Raw genomic sequence first — 20269 nt, forward strand, 5'->3', positions numbered from 1 at the left:
ATCAACCATTAACAGTAACATGTCGACCGACTGTTCACAGAAAACAAGATTTTTTCCTCTCTCCCTTCAACAGTCAGTTGCTGTTAACTGACATTCGACTACGATGCTTTATACTGTTGGCTGTTACGAAAAGCAAAAAATCTTATTGAAATGAGTAAGTAGAAAAATGGTCACAAAATATTTGCGAAGAACAAGAGGAGGAGGAGGAGGAGGAGGAGAAGGAAACGAAAATATTTTTATATAATTAGACAGGTACTGAAGAGATTACTCAGAGTTTAAGGATAAGGTTGATCGCGTCCTGGACGACTGTCGTCAACAAAGTGATAGACGACGACAAACATCCGGCTTGTCTTAATAAATTGGGAAAGTAAGACATATTTGCTTCCCACGTTCCAAAAGGAATGTATAGAAACATAAGGTAGGGAAATGTATTTAATTCCGCTTTTAGAAGTGCATTCCACCAGTATCGATCTATGTAAACGCAGTCTGACCACCATAAAGGTTCGCAAATAAATTGTGTTGAAATGGGGACCATCGACCGTGCATCTCTCTCCATTCAATAAAAGCGGTAAAAGAACAAATGGGCAACATTCATAACGTCTGCGTGTTGCATCTTGTAGTATATCACCGTTCTTATGAAAATTTGATCTGTTTCCACATTATATCTCGTAAACTGTGAACACAGACAGTTTAAAAATGAATTTGGACAGGAACAAATCAGTTGTAGAACAAGAATGATTGGAAAACTGGGGGACGGGGAGAAGTAACCATAAATGTCCTAACCTGGCCTGGTGATGGGTAAGGGGGAAACGACGATGACGACAACATAAACGGACAGATACCGTCCTCTGGAAGACGTTGTCATCAAGATGTACTGTTGTGTATAATATCGTTAAAAATTTATGATCAGCTCGCAGAACTATTGGACAAAACCAGTACGTAATTCCTAGTAGCATAAATGAGGTGGTGAACTTGCCCTAAACAAGCGTTGTTGGACTGTTAAATCCTTCAGTAGATATACAGAGGTCTAAAAATTAGTGAATACTTTTTCTTAGGACATCACAAAACCGGGCGGCAGAAGAGTTTTCGTTTAGCGTTAATTGTAGAACCGGTGCATGCTTGTATTCCCAGGCTCTGTTTTAGGACATTTTAGTATGTTTATTTTATGGTTGCCAGTTGTTCAGGTACACCAAGGCCTATATGTAATAAGCTGCTTCAGATGGATATACTTTGCAGTTGCTACATATAGATGATGAAACTACGTCAAGCCAGTCTTCGAATGGAAGAAGACTGCAGCGGCAATAACGACAAGAACAAATAATAATAAAAATCAGCTATGTACGTGATAGTATGTCCTGTAAGGTGACAACGTTCAACCATACGGCTCTCGTCGCGTGAATGTTACTGGTGCATAATTACCACCACTATAGGTCGCTAAACGAGCTGCAAACGCAACCAGTTTATCAATTACAAATATATATCTTCAGTACTAACTTACATTGAAGCTTTTAGGACTAAAAGCTTTTTGGTCACCATATCTTCTCATTTTTACGTTACTTTTTAGCTACTTGACAGTTCTGTGTAAAAATTTTAACGAAGAACTCTGTCGCCCAGTGTTTGTTTCACGACTGCTTTCTGATGTAAGCTTAATTGTATGACCTTCTGAGGCTGGCAAATTTGCCGAAACTAGTCAGGGAGTTACTTTATAAAAAGCTGCCAATTGATTATATCTATTCTTAAAACATGCATCACACCTGACAGTCATGATTAAAATTATAAACAGATGCTGAATAATACTGAAATTCGTACACTTTTCTTGTCTTCTGCAGGATTGCAAGCTGTTGGTGAACTAGTATTTGTATTTAAAAAAAACCAAAATGTTACAGAAGACATTCCGTTGTCATTTATTACACCAATACACAGCACGCCAGTTTTGTGCTTTAGTATGAAAGGCCACAGCAAGGTGACATCTTGCAGAGGAAACATTGCGACTTGTTCAGACAAGAAAAAAAGAGAGCCTTGTGGAACCGCTACGAAAGTAGATGGTTTTGGGAGAGAATACGCGAGCTATAATATGGTCGTAGATGTGTATTATCAGCAAAATCCATGTGATATTGCATCCATCAGAGGTAAGCAGCAACAAAAATGTAATTATGTGGTATGCTGTATTATACCATGTAACTATGTGTCCTATCAGGACAGTGTGGTACATGTACACTATGTGATTAAAAGTATCCGGACGACACCTAAAACATACGTTTTTCATATTAGGTGCATTGTGCTGCCACCTACTGCCAGGTACTCTATATCAGCGACCTCAGTGGTCAATACACATTGTTAGAAAGCAGACTGGGGCGCTCCTCGGAACTCGCGTACTTCGAAAGTGGTCAGTTGATTGGGTGTCACTTGCGTCATACGTCTGTACGCGAGATTTTCACACTACTGAACATTCCTAGATCCACTGTTTCCGATGTGATATGGATTTTCACCTGCCTCGGTGTTCGTGTTGTCCTCATCGTTTCATCATCATTCATGAATGTGGTGAGATTGCGCTGAGCAGAGGTTGGGAATTTGTACGGGCGCTGATAACCGTGCAGTTGAGCGCCCCACAAACATAAACATCAAACTAATCACGGTCCACATCGTGGCGATCCGATATCAGGGAGTGGATATGGCAAATGCCCGGTGAATGTCATCTGCCAGCGTGTGTAGAGCCAACAGTCAAATTCGGAGTCGGTGGTGTTATTGTGTGGTCGTGATTTTCATGGAGGGGGCTTGCACCCCTTGTTTTGCGTGGCACAATTACAGCACAGGCCTATATTGATGTTTTAAGCACCTTCTTGCTTTCCACTGTTGAAGAGCAATTTGGGGACGGCGATTGCCTCTTTCAGCATGATCGAGCAACCGTTCATAGTGCAAGGCCTGTGGCGGAGTGGTTACACTACAATAACATCTCTGTAATGGATTGGCCTGCACAGAGTCTGACCTGAATCCTATAGAACACATTTGGGATGTTTTGGAACGCCCGACTTTGTGCCAGGCCTCGCCGACTGACATCGATACCTCTTCTCGGTGCAGCACTCCGTGAAGAATGGGCTGCCATTCCCCAAGAAACCTTCCAGCACCTGATTGAAGGTATGCCTGCGAGAGTGGAAGCTGTCATCAAGATTCAGGGTGAGCCAATAACATACTGAATTCCAGCATTGCCTATGGTGTCCGGATACTTTTGATCACATAATGTAGTACTTTTTAAATACTACTAATTTTTAATGGAACCACGAGCTATGGGGCAATTCATTAGGTATTTATCTAGAACCCATCAACCATAAACGATTGTCAGATTTGTGATGCACATCACTACGTGCATGCTATAGGGGTTACTGTGGCTTTCCATTGTATAGCTGCTAAATTGCTATATTGTTTAGTACGATTTCGTTCATCATATTAGTAATTTTGGATTCCATAAGGAGCAGACTTAAAACCTAACATAAAAAAGAAATATAGTAATGGATGGATACCCTGTTAACTTTCTAGAAGCTACATTGTTCAAATTTCTTGCCTCAAATCGTATTCAGTTTTCCAGAAGCACGTTGTTCACGAAGAATTCCACGAAATTAATGTCGAGATAGCCGTCCTTGTTGACATCACGGATTACGACCTTAACACACAAATATCGTAACCCTATTCCTACACAGCATAACAAACTGGTTGACATATCTGCTCTAAATCATGAATATTATCTGTACATGACTCAGTGCGATGCCACGGAACAGGTTGATGAACTTGAATTTATTAAGCCGGCCGTTGAGGCCGAAGTGGTTCTAGGCCTTTCAGTGTGGGACAGCGCTGCTGCTACGGTCGCAGGTTCGAATCCTGCCTCGGACGTGTGTGTGTGTGTGTGTGTGTGTGTGTGTGTGTGTGTGTGTGTGTGTGAGAGAGAGAGAGAGAGAGAGAGAGAGAGAGAGAGAGAGAGAGAGAGATGTCCTTAGGTTAGTTAGGTTTAAGTAGTTCTAAGTCTAGGGGACTGATGACCTCAGATGTAAAGTCCCATAGTGCTTATAGCCATTTGAATTTATTGATGGTAGTAACTTATACTGAGAGCAACGTGAATTGTGATCAGTGAAACCAAAGGCGCTGAAACTTCGGTTATATACAACGACGACCCACATAATTACATGTATTCCTTGTATATGCAACTGTTTTTCACTACGTGTAATAATTAAAAATTTTACGTTTCGGGCCACAAGAGTACCACATTATATGTAGTACCTTATAACATAATAAACAGAACTCTTATGTCCATGATTTATGAATGTTTTTGAATATGCATATGGCTCTGTTTACGTAATGTGGATTAGTATTGTCTAGCGCCCCAGTTCATCGACTGCAGTCTGTTTTATCTTAATTTATACTTCTCTATCATTCTAGACACGATTTGTTAAGTTACCACCGTTTGGTGACTTATTCGCTAATTTAAGGAAAGAGGCTTGTGCACCAGTTAACAGAATTACTGGGCAACACACAATTTTTTTTTTTTTTTTCAACGACCAGTGCTTCGAATAGACTGTGGAAGAAACTGCTGTCTTAGTCATATGTTTCATGCAAGCGTCGGAGAAGTAGACGGAGAAATTAGTATTCGCGCTGAAACAAACAAGTAATTTTTCTTACCGTAGTTGGATGTTACTATAAAGTACAGACTGGTGATGAAAAAGACATACTTCTTGTCGTGCAATTTACAGTGGCTTGCATAGCACCGAATAAGCAGTAGGAAACAGCTCGACCTACATAAATCATATACGTGCGTCGCCCTGTCGCGCACAATGCCATATCTAAGGGGGTAATCAGTCCTCTACGAAAATTTCAAAAAATCATTTTTTTTTTGTTTCAAATGTTCTCTGGGATGACTATTGCATTGCAATGTTCATCGCAAGTTCGTCAGAAACTCCTTTATCAAGCTGCAAGGCGATTTACGAAAAAGTCTCCGAAAAGCATTTACAGAGGAAAACAGAGTTGACATGTAATTTCAACGACGGCTGAACAGAAATTATGTAATTTACGAAAGTGCTCGAACTTGAGAGATCGGACCTTCCTGTAACAACTCCTGCAGAAAAGCGGACGAAAAGCGCATCGAGGGAGCAGAGGAGCGGATGACAGAAGCTGTCAAAGAGCCCAGCACTGGACTCGCATTCGGGAGGACGACGGTTCAATCCTGCGTCCGACCATCCTGATTTCGGTTTTCCGTTACTTCCCTAAATCGCTCCAGGTAAATGCCGGGATGGTTCCATTGAAAGGGCACGGACGACTTACTTCCCCATCCTTCCCTAATCTGATGAGACCGATGACCTCGTAGTTTGGCCTCTTCCCCCAAAAAACAACCCAACAACAAAGAGCCCAGCAACACCTTCGTGGCCACGAAGAAGAAGGAGGAGGACCACCTTATGGATCTAGAAGGATTGGTTTATGGTGTATGGTTCGCTGAGAAGAGGTATTTTTAACTACACAATATGTAACCCAAAATTTTAAAAGCGTTTTTCTCGAAACTATTTTTCAAATTGGCGGGAAACATAACTTGAGAACGGTACATACGATTATGATCATCGTTGATGCTAGCATTAGAAATTAAATTTTCTATCAGCGTACACAGCCGTTTCGCGGTATCTTCAAATGTATGTTTTCTATGCACGCTTTTGTCGCGATTTTGTACTTTGTGTGCGTAGAACGTAACATTTCTTTCAACTCGTCACATTTTCTTAGGACACAATATTTTTCAGTTATTATATGTATACTAATAGAAAATAGATTTAAAATGACTTACACATAACTGTTTTGTTAGAGGTCCAATAGGAAGACTTCGGGAATTTCCGGCGGTGATCAGTGTTCCGGCTGGAAGGGGTCCATTCACTCGTTGTAGCTGATACAGTGTGCGTCCGATGTTCATACAAACGTGATTTCTTAAAGAAAAAAAAGCATAAGGAATAAAACTATTTTATCACATTTAACATTACTTTTTAGACTGAAGCGACAAAAAAACTGGTGTAGGCACGCGTATTCAAATACAGAGGTATGTAAACAGGCACAAGACGGCGATGCGGTCAGCAACTCCTATATACAAGAAGTGCCTGACGCAGTTGTTAGATCGGTTACTGCTGCTACAACGCCAGGTTATCAAGATTTAAGTGAGTTAGAACGTGGTGTTATGGTCGGCGCACGAACGATCAGGCACAACATCTACGAGGTAGCGATGAAGTGGGGATTTTCCCATACGACCATTTCACAAATGTACCGTGAATATCAGGAATCCGGTAAAACATCAGATCACAGGCATCGCTGCGGCCGGAAAAAAGATCCTGCAAGAACGGAACCAACGACGACTGAAGAGAATCGTTCAACGCGACAGAAGTGCACCCTTCCGCAAATTGCTGCATATTTCAATGCTGGGCCATCAACAAGTGTCAGCGTGAGAACCATTCAACGAAACATCGGTATAGGCTTTCGGATTCGAAGGCCCACTCGTGTACCGAAGATGACTGCACGACACCAAGTTTTACGCCTCGCTTCGGTCCGTCAACACCTATATGGGACCGTTGATAACTGGAAACATGTTGCCCGGTCGGATGAGTCTCGTTTCAAATAGCATCTAGCGGATGGACGTGTACTGGTATGGAGACAAGCTCATCGATGTCAGCAGGGGACTGTTCAAGCCGGTGGAGGCGCTCTAATGGTGTGGGGGGTGTGCAGTTGTAGTGATATGCGACCCCTGATACGTCTAGATACGACCCCGACACGTGACACGTACGGAAGCATTCTGTCTGATCACCTGCATCCATTCATGTCTATCGTGCAGTCTGACAGACTTGGACAATTCCAGCAGGACAATGCAACACCGCACACGACCAGAATTGTTACATAGTCGCGAGTTTAAACACTTCCGTTGGCCACCAAAACTCCCCAGACATGAACGTTATCGAGCATATCTGGGATGCCTTGTAACATGCTGTTCAGAAGAGATCTCCAGCCCCTCGGACTCTTACGGATTTATGGACAGCCCTGCAGGATTCATGGTGTCAATTACCTCCAGCACTACTTCAGACAATAGTATAGTCCATGCCATGTCGTGTTGCGGCACATTTGCGTTCTCGCGGGATCCCTACACGATATTAGGCAAGCCTACCTGTTTCCTTGGCTCTTCAGTGTACTTTACTTCAAAAATATCACGAAAATCCCCTAATCTTCATGCGTTTAGAGAGGCTACTCGCACAAGTAACAGTCTCATAACGTTTTAATCTGTCACGTATGATAATTAGTCACTGCATGCTAGACATTTACCGGGAAGATCCTGAAAACTTCGTAGTACCTTTAGACTCAATTACTAGTAATTGAAGAGGACAGATGGTACCTCTACTGATGTAGATGTTAACTGAGTGTAGAACACAGCGTCTAGATTTCGTTCAATATTCCTAGAAGGGAGTGATTTAGACCTCACACAAGGTTCACGGAGAGCCTCCAACCAAACTACGAAAAAAACGTGAGAAATGGAACTTTGCTCGAAACGATGATAAGTGCTGAGATAGCTGCCGGCCGAAGAGAGCGTATCAAGCAAATGGTTTAAGACTGTCACTGGAGTAACACAAGGACTGTTGTACCAAGCGGTGAGAAAAGAAAAGCTTTACTATAATCTAAAAATAGCCCTAGTGTTTGATATCGTTACTAGGTTCATAATATTTTATTATGGCGTATACATTAAGAACTCAGCTGTTTGAATCTGTTGCAAAGTAAGATAGCTCACTTTCTCTTTATCGTTATCCTCGTCATAGTTGTTTTTATTTCAGTATATTTCCTCACCGTTGTTCTAATTACTAAGTCAATACATCCAAGACATTATAGACTTATTGTAAAACACGTACTTTTTATACGAAAAACACATTGATATCTATCGACAAAGATGGCAAGACATTTGTAGCACTTACAATAATACTGTTACGTTGACAATGCAGAAAATAACGTTAATGTGTACAGTACAGGTTCATTGTAAAAAAATAATAAATTTGGACAATATGACATACTTGGGATAATGGACATCTCAATGAGCATTTTGATGCTATTCTCAGGTTTTTCCAACCGAGACTATATGGATGATTCCAGTGCTTGATATTATAACGACTGAGAGAACTCCAATATTCACTAGCTTCCGCTGCTTCAGTGTTTAAAATATTTTGTTGATATGTGGGTCCACAGCCACGAAGAACAGAGTGAAAGAAGAAATTGTTCGCAGTAGGCTGTACAGTTATCCTATATCTGTTGTGCGACTGGCAAACTTCGACTCTGTCGTTTTCTAGCCCTTATGACTAAGCAGTACTGTATATTCCCTTTGTGTTGTGACGTACGATCGAAGAAAACAATCCCATATGTTCATCCATACGTGGAATAACATCTTTATTGCAGTCTGAGATCGGAAACGTACTCGAAGTCAGAATGTCTTGTGGTTTCCACAAGAACTGGAATGGTTACGTGCTTCTAGTACGATGATTTCGTTCTCAGGCTGCAATACAGATGTATTATTCCACGTATAGATGAACATATGGGTTTTTTCCGATCGTATGTTACAACACGTAAGGCACAAAGTGTACTGCTTATGAATAAGTGCAGGAAAATGACAGAGTCGAAATTCGCCAGTCGCACAACAAATAAAGGATAACGATACTGCTTGCACTGCTACGGACAATGTTTTATTGTACAAAATTGTTTGAAATGTCAAGTTAGTACATTTCCTGTTTTTTCCCGTAGTATTGTGAGTTTTGCATGTTTTCGTTATCTGAGCCAGCTATGTCAATGAAGAGAGCGTTTCCGGCCTGTTGTGTTGACTGAGCTGGGAGTTACAACTGTATAGTCAAGTTTTCAAAATATAATTTTTTTTGCAGCTAGAGGATGGTTTGTCTTTAAGGTAGAACGATTCAGCGTTTCTTTGCTTTGTAGTCGTCACGGTCTATTGGTGTAATACGTTGACTACTTTGTTGTGTTTTGAGGATAAGTCTTGTTCAGCAAGTTACATAGCTACCACAGTAAGCGTACAGGAGCATTGCTTGATGCATTGGCAGTTGGCATATATCTTCATCCTCAACCGCGAGTTAACTAAACTTCTGGACCACATTGGTTGAGGGATGTCTTGCACGATGGCTGCTTACAAGAAATGGTAGAAGTTACCCGCAAAAAAGACAATAAACTCGATCAGAAATAGTGTAACGTCATAAAGGCAGTTACTACTTACCCGTTGCATCATAATTTCCGATTTATATAAATCACCCGCATAAAATACATAATTATGATAAATACCACCTTAGCATTGTCATTTGAAATATTATCAAAGTACGAGTTTATTTAGTTCTGTATTCGGAGAGCATATCAGGCTGTCAGATGCCCGTTATGTTAACATGTGCAGCTGTTTTTATATTCTCGTCTGCTGTGTGCACACGGCAGGAACAACATGCTTTCAAAAAGCGGTTCAGATGGTTCTAAGTACCCGGACTTAACATCTGAGGTCATCAGTAACCTAGACTTAGAACTACTTAAACCTACCTAACCTAAGGACATCACACACATCGACGCCCGGGGCAGGATTCGCACCTGCGACCGTAGGAGCAGCGCAGTTCCGGACTGAAGCGCCCAGGACCGCTCGGCCACAGCGGCTAGCGAAGACCCTTTCGTTTGGTCCAAAACTGTTGTTTTCTTACTATAGTACTACGGGAAATTATACGATCAAAGAGCAGCTTACAACGTGTGGGATAATTTAAGCCAGTTTCTTGAAAGCGTTAAGAATTCCGGTTTGTTCTATCTCTTTTTCTCCTTAAGTAGATGATGTGGTTGCACAATTTTGTGCATGGAAATTTGTAAATGTATTAGGTTGTTTGTTTTTTTCGTGCACGATCTTCAACCGTTTTAAGTGTACATAACCGCGTGTCTAGTTTCAGGCAAATGGCCTGCTACTGTAGACTTAATTTGGCTTTGTTTAGCATCTGGAATGATGTTTTATTTTGTATACAAAACTAATATTTATATTGAATTTTTTTATTTTTTTGTATGAGAGGGTACCAACAAACTGGAGACTACACTAGATCATCTTATTACAATCAGACGTGTGCGATGGCTCTGAGCACTATGGGGCTTAACATCTATGGTCATCAGTCCCCTAGAACTTAGAATTACTTAAACCTAACTAACCTAAGGACAGCACACAACACCCAGTCAGCACGAGGCAGAGAAAATCCCTGACCCCGCTGGGAATCGAACCCGGCCGTGGGAAGTGAGAACGCTACCGCACGACCAAGACGTGTGCGATGGAAGCACTGTAATTCGTTTTCTGATAAAAGAAATTTATTTTGTATTAGGTATAGCCGTGACTTTTGGTAGCTAGCTTGTGTTTTTCTTTATTAAATCTGTCATTGATTAAAAAAAAATAAAAACTGTCAAACGTGGGCCTGCGCTGCAGTCGAGATGAAATTCAGGGTGCTGTATCACCTGTATGGAATCTTTTGACAGCATGTACTAATGCTCACCGTTAAATTTTTGAGCACTTGGTGTGACAGTAAACACACGAACGAAAAATACAACCCCTCCACAAATTAAGCCTGAAAAAAAATGAAGCACCCATGAGACCTGGTGGTATGTCAGTGTAACTTCGTACACGGACACACTATCGGAGTTGCAGTTCTCTGTGACAGGTTGAACGATGACCGAAGTACATTATCATTCTGCGTTTTGAGTGTTGTTATCAACCTTGGTACGGTATAAAACGTGCGTGAATAGTGAGAGAGATTTTAGTGATCACAGTGAGAAACATGGAGACGCTGAGTACTAAGGTTCCGGTCGACCACATGTGGCCACTACAAGGGAGGATCGCCGTATTGAGCACCAAGCACATCGTAACCCCTCCATATCTGCGCCTGCCATCCGAGAACAAGTAATAGACTGTCTACGATAATGTGTCATACCACACTATCGATAGGAGGGTGACGACTGCCGGACTAGTGAATATCACAGTACAAACGGCTGTGTTAGGATTTGTGGCGTGGCCGGGAAGCATTGTGATCAGCGATGATTCGCGGCTTTGCAGTTCGCGGATGATCTTCGTCGGCAATTATGGCGGCGACCTGAGAAGAGGTTTTGGTGGGTTACTCCTGGCATTATTGTGTGGGGAGACATTGGATGTGACTTCAGGTAACGACTGGTAGTGATTGAAGGAATTCGTCGGCACAACGGTACGTCTCTGACATCCCGCATCCTCCTGTGTAACCTGTTGTGCGACAGTATCATGATGCCATCTTTCAAGAGGTCCACGTGTGGATGTGTGTCTATGAACCGTTTGCGTCATGTTGAGGTACTCCTGTGGCCAGCAAGATAGAACGTGTCGGAGACCAGGCTGTACTCAACGCTGTTCAGTGTCAGTATCCAGGATATCAAGGCCAAGTTACAATAGTTGTGGGCCAGCTTGTCTCTGGAGAGGGTATAACTACTTTGACACCCTTCCCAGTCGAATCAGTGCATGCATACAGAATAGAGTTATGTAGCATTATACTGATAAGTGCGCTCATACTGCTAAGTTCTTTGTAAATGTAACTGGATTTTGTAATCAGTGAAATAACACCACATACCCTCTCAACCCGGGAAGTTTCATTTCGTTTCCTTGTGCTCTTCTGGCACTTCTTTTCTCAGGAAGTGTATTTACTCCTTCTGAACATATATAGGTGTGCACGTGTTCGCTGCCTCACTCTGTACAAGCCTTGACTGATGGCTTCGAAGGAACACATCTACAGCTCGAATGCAGAAAATATAACTGTGGATCTGCGGTAACGGATAGCAGGAGCTGCCGAGGGTGTTTGGTCCTTCAGGCATTCTCACACATTTGAACACTTTTGGTAACTGTTAATCAGGCACATTGTTCATGGCGGCCAGTAACCAAAGCAACAAATAACTTACTCTTTGTAACGAATAGGACAGACCATTAAGCTGGACAATGCCGATTAAGTACGTCTAAAGCGATGTTTTTAACGATACGTATGTGAGTACAAATGGCTCTGAGCACTATGGTACTTAACATCTGAGGTCATCAGTCCCCTAGAACTTAGAACTACTTCCACATAACTAACCTAAGGACATCACACACATCCATGCCCGAGGCAGGATTCGAACATGCGACCGTAGCTGTCGCGCGGTTCCAGACTGTAGCGCCTACAACCTCTCGGCCACTCCGGCCGGCTATGTGAATAAAGCCGCGTCTACCAACACCACCGCCACCACCATTAAAATGGCGTATTGACCCCCATAAACAGTACACTCTCTGCACTGACTTACGAAGTCCTATTCAGGTGACGATGTCTGAGTTCTGTGTAGTGTACTCTGTTTGTTTCGTTAGGAAAAAAGACTCCACCGTCACATTATCAATAGCAGTTTATTAGGCTCTAAAGAAACGGGAAGAGGTATGCGGCAGCTAGAAGAAGGGTCATTGATTGAACTTCGACGTGAGATTGCTTCAGCCGTTCAGTAAGTGTTATGAGCAGTAATGCGGGTAATTGGAGTACTGCGCTTAGGACTGTATATATTGACAAGGAGGCGCCAATTTCCGGTGGCAGCTTTCAGCCTCCTGTTTGCCCCGTGTGCATCGGCCACGGCCTCATCCATCAGCTTGCCGCCGTGCCCACGCGCGGCTGGGTGCCACGTAAGCCGCTCCACGTCTCAGTTGCGCTTCTGGGAAGACACAGCAGCTGCGATAGTACCCACTACGATATTACAGCGCTGATTTACAAAATTTCAATGAGCCAGATTTCGGAGATGGATGACTTTCAGGTCTACTACTTCATATAATGGAAAACCATTAAAAAATTCGATTTCCTGGGATTGAGCGTTTGTTTGTTTTCTTAAGAGGCACATTATTGTAAAACAAATTGGTGGAAGCTGGTAAATAATAATACACGGCCGAAAAAATGCAACACCACAAGGACAACATTATTCTATCAGCAAATGATGTGACAGGTAATTCACCACTGTAGGCGTATATGGCAACAAATTCTGGTCGAATGAAACACACATGTTACACTAAGGGGTGCCAAAACAATCGGATCAGTAGACATTTCACCCCTGAGGGAACAATGCAGATTTATTCTCGCATGCAAACGATCATATCCTGCTATAGATTGTCCTGCGCATCTTGCATCCTTTTTGCAACTGGGCAATGAATCTTGCAGGCTCTGAAGCACTTGTGAGTTCCCACTTCACCACGTAAAAACAATGTTCAGCTGGCGGGAGGTCTGGCGCTCTTGCCAGCTAGGGTAGTTATTGTACACCACGAAAAACACGTTGCGTAGCAGCACCCGTATGTGGGTAAAGAAGCACATCATGTTACCGTCGAAAAAATGGCAGTAGCAAGGGGTTAACTGCCTGTACCATGTAGCGGCCACTGGTTAGTTTACTCTGAAGAAACACCAAGTGTGACCGCTCGTTGTAACTAATGGGGCCCTACATCCTGATCCCTGGGGTGGGACATATGTCGTGGATGCGTGTGCTACGGAAGAGGGCATCCACCAGCTCCATGCTGTACACGTGTACGTCCATCACAGAGAGAACGTGCGTTCATCACTGAAGACGACAGAGCGCCACTCTGCACCCCCAGACGACTCCTTCACAACACCATAGCCGTGCTTGGTGGTGCCGAGGTGTCGGTGGCTGCCTGGGCAGAAGCGCACATGATTTTACCCCTGCTGCAAGCAGACTGTTTCCGATGGTGCTCGGTGACACAGTGGGTACAACATATTCCCGAATTTCTTCCCCAGATGATGTTTCGTCGGCTAACGCTGCTCTAGAAATGCGCACATCTTACCGTGCTTGGTTGCTATGCGGTCGTCCAGAAACTGGTCTACAGGTGTGGAAATGTTCTGCAACCACTGTTGAAAGCGGAGACACACCACCGATACAGTGTGCCCAACATGTGCAGCAATCCGTTGATGCGTCCATCTGGCTTTCCCAAAGCCCGAAGTGTTACCCCGTTCAAATGGCTGCAGTTGTTTAACAGGAACCCGCATTCGTCGGTGGAACTTGGTTGTGCCATAGAATAAATGTTCCAGTTACTGTTCACCTGTAAACTCAGTTACTGTCTAGAGAGAAAAGTAGAAGGGATACAGACAAGCCTCGTGAGTGCCGTCTTATCGCCGATGACCGTGACACATGAATCCACAGTATGCACATAAAATTATACCCTGAAATGATGATTATCATCCCGTGTGGCTTAACGACCTGGCGCAAGTCTTTCAATTGGATGCCACTTTAGTGACTTGCTTGTCCCTAACCGACCCCAGTAATCCCACCGGGGAAAGCAAACGTACGGTTTAATGTGAAATCCGAACCACGAGTCGTTCCTTGCTAAAATTCATACCACTTGGAGACGAAAGTTTGGTTAAAGGCAGAATTCAGTATTCACTGTTCCGACGGGGATTCGATCCCACGTCAGTTGGATTTCCAGACACGCACTACGCACTTCAGAACCTCCAGGCCCGTATTTAAAGCAACGTTTGCTTTCCGACAAAATCCTATTTTAATTTATTGCATTTTTCAGCAACTTACAATGTACAGATTTCATCTATAGAACGCGGTTCTGGGTCTGCGAAATACCCCACATAATCAGATTTTAGCAACGGATTCTGCATAACCAGCAGGTGCCGCCTGTGCGTTAGTAGAGACACAATCTTCAGTTCTCCGAACAGGAAATACCGCGTCCTCAGTTGGGCGCACTCCCAGGTGGGGCACACTAGCAGAATTCTGCTAGCGGTCATGTTAAGAAAGTCCGGAGTTTTCTGTGGTTTTCACAAGGCAGCAAGTTTCGTTTGTTTCGAGTACGGCGAAGGAGGAGATCTATGGCTGCATCGAAAAACTTATATAATTGTACCGCGAAAGATCTTGTTTATGGGCACCAGTCCGAGAACGTTAGACAAGAATGGGAAATACAGGGCGTACGAGGAGTGGGCTGAAATACTTGTAGAAGGTATTTTAACTGTGCACCAATTTTAAATAAAAACTAAACTGGAAAATTTGAGGTAGTTAGAGAAAAGAACTTAGAAAGGTGTTCGCCTTGAAAAAAGCGGAAAGGCGGCGAGGATAAGGATGGGGGGGGGGGGGGAGGAAGATGGGGGGTTGAATTGTATCTATAGACCAACACTCTTGTGAGTGACAGTGAAAAGTTGCTTGTACTATGCTCATTTTTGTATCTGTGTTTTGTCCATCAGATCAGATGTCACCGGTTACTGTACTTTAAAAAGGATAAAAACGCCCTCTTCGTAGCATATCGACCCTTCACGATTCTCTGATTCAGGCCCATATGATAGGAATATCGCCTTTCGAAAATTCATTTTTTCACCCATTCTGCGCAATTTTGTTTTCTAGGGACATTTGAGCCCATAGGGTGCAAACCGTTGGCGATTTCCATGTGTAATCGATTAAGATCGATCAGAAAAGGACAAATAAGTGAGATAGACAGAATGTTGATTTTATTATAAACCACCAGTTTACACAATTCGTTCAATTTGAACACCGAAGACGACGAGGAGACGTTGTACAGCGCCAGATAAGCACGGTGGCCAAAATTGGAATTAAGGTATGTCCAGACGATGTCTGTTTCGTCATGCGCAATCGCAGACGAACGCGAATAAAAGGGCATGTACAAAAGTCTGTGGAAAGAAAGCATGTACTCGTGTCCACACGTGCCTCATTGCACAAACTGTCTGCTATGAATCCCTTCCTTTGCTTGGGAGCGTGTGTTGAGTTTATTGTTATGAAAAGGTGACAGAGAAAAACGCAGAAGTGACTGGATGTAATGAAGTAGGCCCATGTAAATAACAGTGATACGAGAAATAGAGAACGATGACGACGTTTTGTCTGCAAGTTACAGGAGGTGGTCAGATTTTAGATACCCTGCTTGGGAAATTGCAGCGATAAGGCTGGCAAAAATATTTCGTTAGCTAATAACTGGCTACTTAAATACATATATGAATTATTTTATTCATTTAAAAACAAAACATTTCAGTGATTATTCATAAATTTGAGAAATACTCGAGAGAGGTTCTTAATAGTTATGCAACGATTAATTAACTTTAATGCGTCATTTGCATTTTATTTGTTAATACTTTAATCCTGAAATATATGTAGATTAACGTTCTCGGACTCAAGAAATTAAGAAATTTCTTAAACGTCAGAATCCACGAGGATGGAGATAGTGTTTTTCAGTTTTGTATGTTTTGCACCATCAGTATACTTCATTTCTGTTTTTAGTAATTTGTTGAGGAGCTACGCAAAGCTCATCACTTCTTTTGTTGAGATGTCAGGCTCCTCAGTAGTTGTGCTTTTAAGTCACCATAGCATGAGTATTCGTCCACAGTTTTCATATACACTTTTCATAAATTTGTGACTTCTCAGTTTTCCTACTTCGAAACTTAGGGTATCATATTCCATTCAGAAATATGGTCGTAAACTTCTTATTTAGGACAACACATCTCGAGTTTTCTTTCATATAATCTTCAGAAGCGACATTACATAACCGTTTTTCCTTATGTGTAAAAGTCAGCTTGCGTCCTTTGGAGTCAACAAACATTATTGCACATAAATCGCTTCAGAGCATAACTTCAACACACCATCCAATTAAACACACGTGAGCCCCAACTACATATCGCCTGCTAAAGAGCGCAAAGATTCCCACCGAAGTGGAATGTCAGTGTTTTTTACGCACGGCCTCCATTTCCAGGAAATTAAAAATGTGCATGCGTAGTTGCGCTGCTGCAAATTTATGCACATGCACATGCGCTAAGTTAAACACACAAAAGGCGTCGTGTGGACGCACCTTTAATTTTTTTCTGGCAGGGTCGGTACCGCATTAACACATTACCATATCTACCAAGTTTCGGTGCTTATACAATAATCACAGCCTACGCTGCACCTCCGTGAGTACTTACACTGCAATAGTAAACACCCGGTACTTAAAAATGGTTCAAATGGCTCTGAGCACTATGGGACTTAACATCTATGGTCATCAGTCCCCTAGAACTTAGAACTACTTCAACCTAACTAACCTAAGCACATCACACAACACCCATCCATCACGAGGCAGAAAAAAATCCCTGACCCCGCCGGGAGTCGAACCCGGGAACCCGGGCGTGGGAAGCGAGAACGCTACCGCACGACCACTAGATGCGCGCCACCCGGTACTTAAAATCCCTCAGTTTTTCCATTACCAAGAGACTTTTATACATAAATACATTGCGCTGATGAAAGGTGTTTTATTGTCTTTTGTGATCCAGTCCTTTGCACCTATAATTTTTTCATATGTTTGTTTGGTTTAATGGAATTTAGTAGTATGTGCTAATTACCGTTATATCATTACAGGGTAATGAATAAAACCAACCTAATACGCAACTCAGAAAACCTTTTCACCAGATGACATCAACTCAATTAATTCATCGTGGGGTATGTAGGGTATTCTTACTTCTAATAGGTGCATTGCTTCAGCTGCTTCATACACGTTTTATAGGCGGTCATCCACGCTGTATTGTTCACTTCCTGGGTATTTTCATCTGTGATGCCCATTTGGAATGTCTTTCATCTGGATTATCGTTAATAGAAGGCGGTTCTCGTTTGAATTCAACGCCTATTTCTTAACTGCTGAAGGAAGAGAGTCCTTATAAACCATTGCCATCTTGGAATGAATTTGTTAGTGATAATCCATCTAAATAAGGACTTTAGTAAAAGTACGGTATTCCAGTATATTCATTTCCACATAACACTGTTTTGAAATGAACTGTAAACGAAAGCATTCCGCAGAGCACGTTGCCTTGTCTTACTTTGTTATAATGGATATACAGAGTGAAGTTTCGCTTCAGGCGTTATCCTAATTAAGAGTAGTTTATCGCGCGGATAGAAACTGGAGTCAACCCCCGCTCTTCAGAACAGTGAGATCTGGCCGAGGAACTCTACAAATTATTGTTTGCGTGGTAAAATTTGAGGAGACTGCGTTGGGCCTATTGGGAGAAGTTTCATCAATAACTGTCCACAATGGACGTATATTTCGTCTTTGTAACCAAATGAATGGCAGATTGTTTTTTAAGCAAATAAGGAATGACGGAAAACGGAAAAATGACACCTGTCCATCAATTTTGCTACTGTCGCTCTGAAGTTAAGTACTTTTCACACTGTGTAAGTTGTTTCTGTCTATAAAAAATGAAATATCCTTTTGCGGCCGCTAGCTCCTAATCTCAAAGTTTTTATTTCAGGGTTCTCTACCATCTGCATGATTTTGTCCTTGATAAGCCTTACCACTAATACATGGCGAGGAGTCTTTACTAAACGATTTGAGAGTAGTAGTTTGAGAGGAAATAACTATGTATTTTTCAAAAAATTTGGTATGTGTATTACTTTCTCAAAACTTTTGTAATGACTCTCGGTTATTGACTATTGCTCGATATGAGAATGTTCTTGCATGAACCGTTTAAGTATGGTCCAGTCAAACAGCCCCACTGCTCAGCTGCCTTTGATGCCTCACCAATTCTTGAGTTGTTTCTAATATGTAGGAATAGTAGAATAAAATGCCTATATAGCAGGCGAAGCGGGCAACACGACAAAAATGGTGTTGTTTCAGATTGTTGGAAGGTCTTTCAATAAGAGCTATTTAATATTTCCAGCGTATTATTACCTAATAAGTTGATACTGATATATAGTAATTCATTACTGTTCTCTGTTCCTGACAGGTGCGGAATTTGCAAACTAATGAATTTATTAATTACTGTTCAAAAACTGAAAGGCAGTGATCTTTACAAATTATACATGACGTTTCGCGGTTTATTACTCTTGTTCTGGCATACATCTGTATTTTGCAGCTGACACGATAGTAGACAAACTGACCAATAAACAGGTTTTACACCTCGTTGATAGCTACCTACTGAAGCAGATTTATAGATTCCCGGTTACCACCTAAGATTTTTCCATTGTGCGGACATCTGGAACGAGCGTAACTTGGCCTTAAATGGTCTGATGAGAAGCTGCTTGAATAAATAAACAGCGATAATGACGCGCAAACTGCCGATGCAGCATCAAATTGACAAACACCCCTCTGAGAGCAACATGACATTTATTTCCTTTTTTGCAGTGAAGGTGTTACTTTTAAAATTTCTCTTTACATTGCATCCCTGATCTTTCAAATGTACTGACAGTTGTAGGCGAAAGTTATGGATCTCTAACGATGCCCATACGTGTCACTCTTCGCATGGATCGTGTATTTGATAATTTTCTCGCAATACGACAGGGCGCATGCATAATATGATTCACTAACGTCACTAGCGCACCATCTGATAATTATGAATGGCAAATTCTTGCGCCCTGTGGTTAAATGGATACATCCAGATCGAAAGCAACGCGCTACCACCCACCAGCTATCTCGCCACGTAGTTCACAGGTTGACACTCTGTGATGCCCACAGCATTCGCAGCGGAGTTATGTTCTGCATAAGAAGTTTAAATATGCTTCATTGCTGAGTCAATACCTGCCACCGGTACTTAAGGCTGCGTAATGTTCCAAAATGGCCTTGACACTGTGTTAACCACTACACCACTGGAGAATAAAGGCTACTACAGTGCACGGACTATTCTTCTCCAATGCCCTTCTTAACACAAACTTCATTTCACACCTTCAGCCCGTTTTCCCCTTCTTAAATCGTCAGTCTTGACAAGGCTCTCCGACACCGGAATAGCGCCACCGCATTGTGTGTAGCGTGGATATCCTGCCTGTACCTCGAGTGTAGGTGATTTGTTGATCTCATGGACTTCGTCTCAACTTTTTCTTCAATAAGGTGGACTGATAAGGTAAGGAATGAGGAGGCTCTGCGCAGAATCGGAGAGAAAAGGAATATGTGGAACACACTGATAAGGAGAAGGGATAGGATGATAGGACATCTGTTAAGACGTGAGGGAATGAGTTCCATGGTACTAGAGGGAGCTGTAGAGGGCAAAAACTTTAGAGAAAGACAGAGATTATAATGCAGCCTGCAAATAATTGGAGACGTAGGTTGCAATTGCTACTCTGAGATGAAGAGGTTGGAACAGGGGAGGAATTCGTGAAGCTTCAGCTTTTATCCTTATCGAAGATAAAGTTGAGACTCACACGTCTCCAGGAAAAGGTAAATCCATTAGATCAATAGGTCACCTTCTCCTGGGGTTCAGGCAGGATTTCCCCATTACGTACAAGGCTG

General features: G+C 42.3%; 1 protein-coding gene across 6 annotated transcripts in view; it reads left to right on the forward strand.

The window, feature by feature from the left end:
- Nucleotides 1-20269, forward strand: part of LOC126329925 (glycerol kinase-like) — a 260608-nt gene that overhangs the window by 97272 nt on the left and 143067 nt on the right. The window contains exon 1 of one of the 6 annotated variants that reach the window (XM_049996249.1): nucleotides 7570-7649. The exons of the other annotated variants lie outside the window; for them this stretch is intronic. The gene's annotated coding sequence lies outside the window, so the exon portion shown is untranslated. Of the gene's footprint in view, nucleotides 1-7569; nucleotides 7650-20269 lie in introns of those variants that run through there. 6 annotated transcript variants of the gene reach the window in all.

This window comes from Schistocerca gregaria, chromosome 2 (assembly GCF_023897955.1).
Source record: "Schistocerca gregaria isolate iqSchGreg1 chromosome 2, iqSchGreg1.2, whole genome shotgun sequence".
Taxonomy (NCBI): domain Eukaryota; kingdom Metazoa; phylum Arthropoda; class Insecta; order Orthoptera; family Acrididae; genus Schistocerca; species Schistocerca gregaria.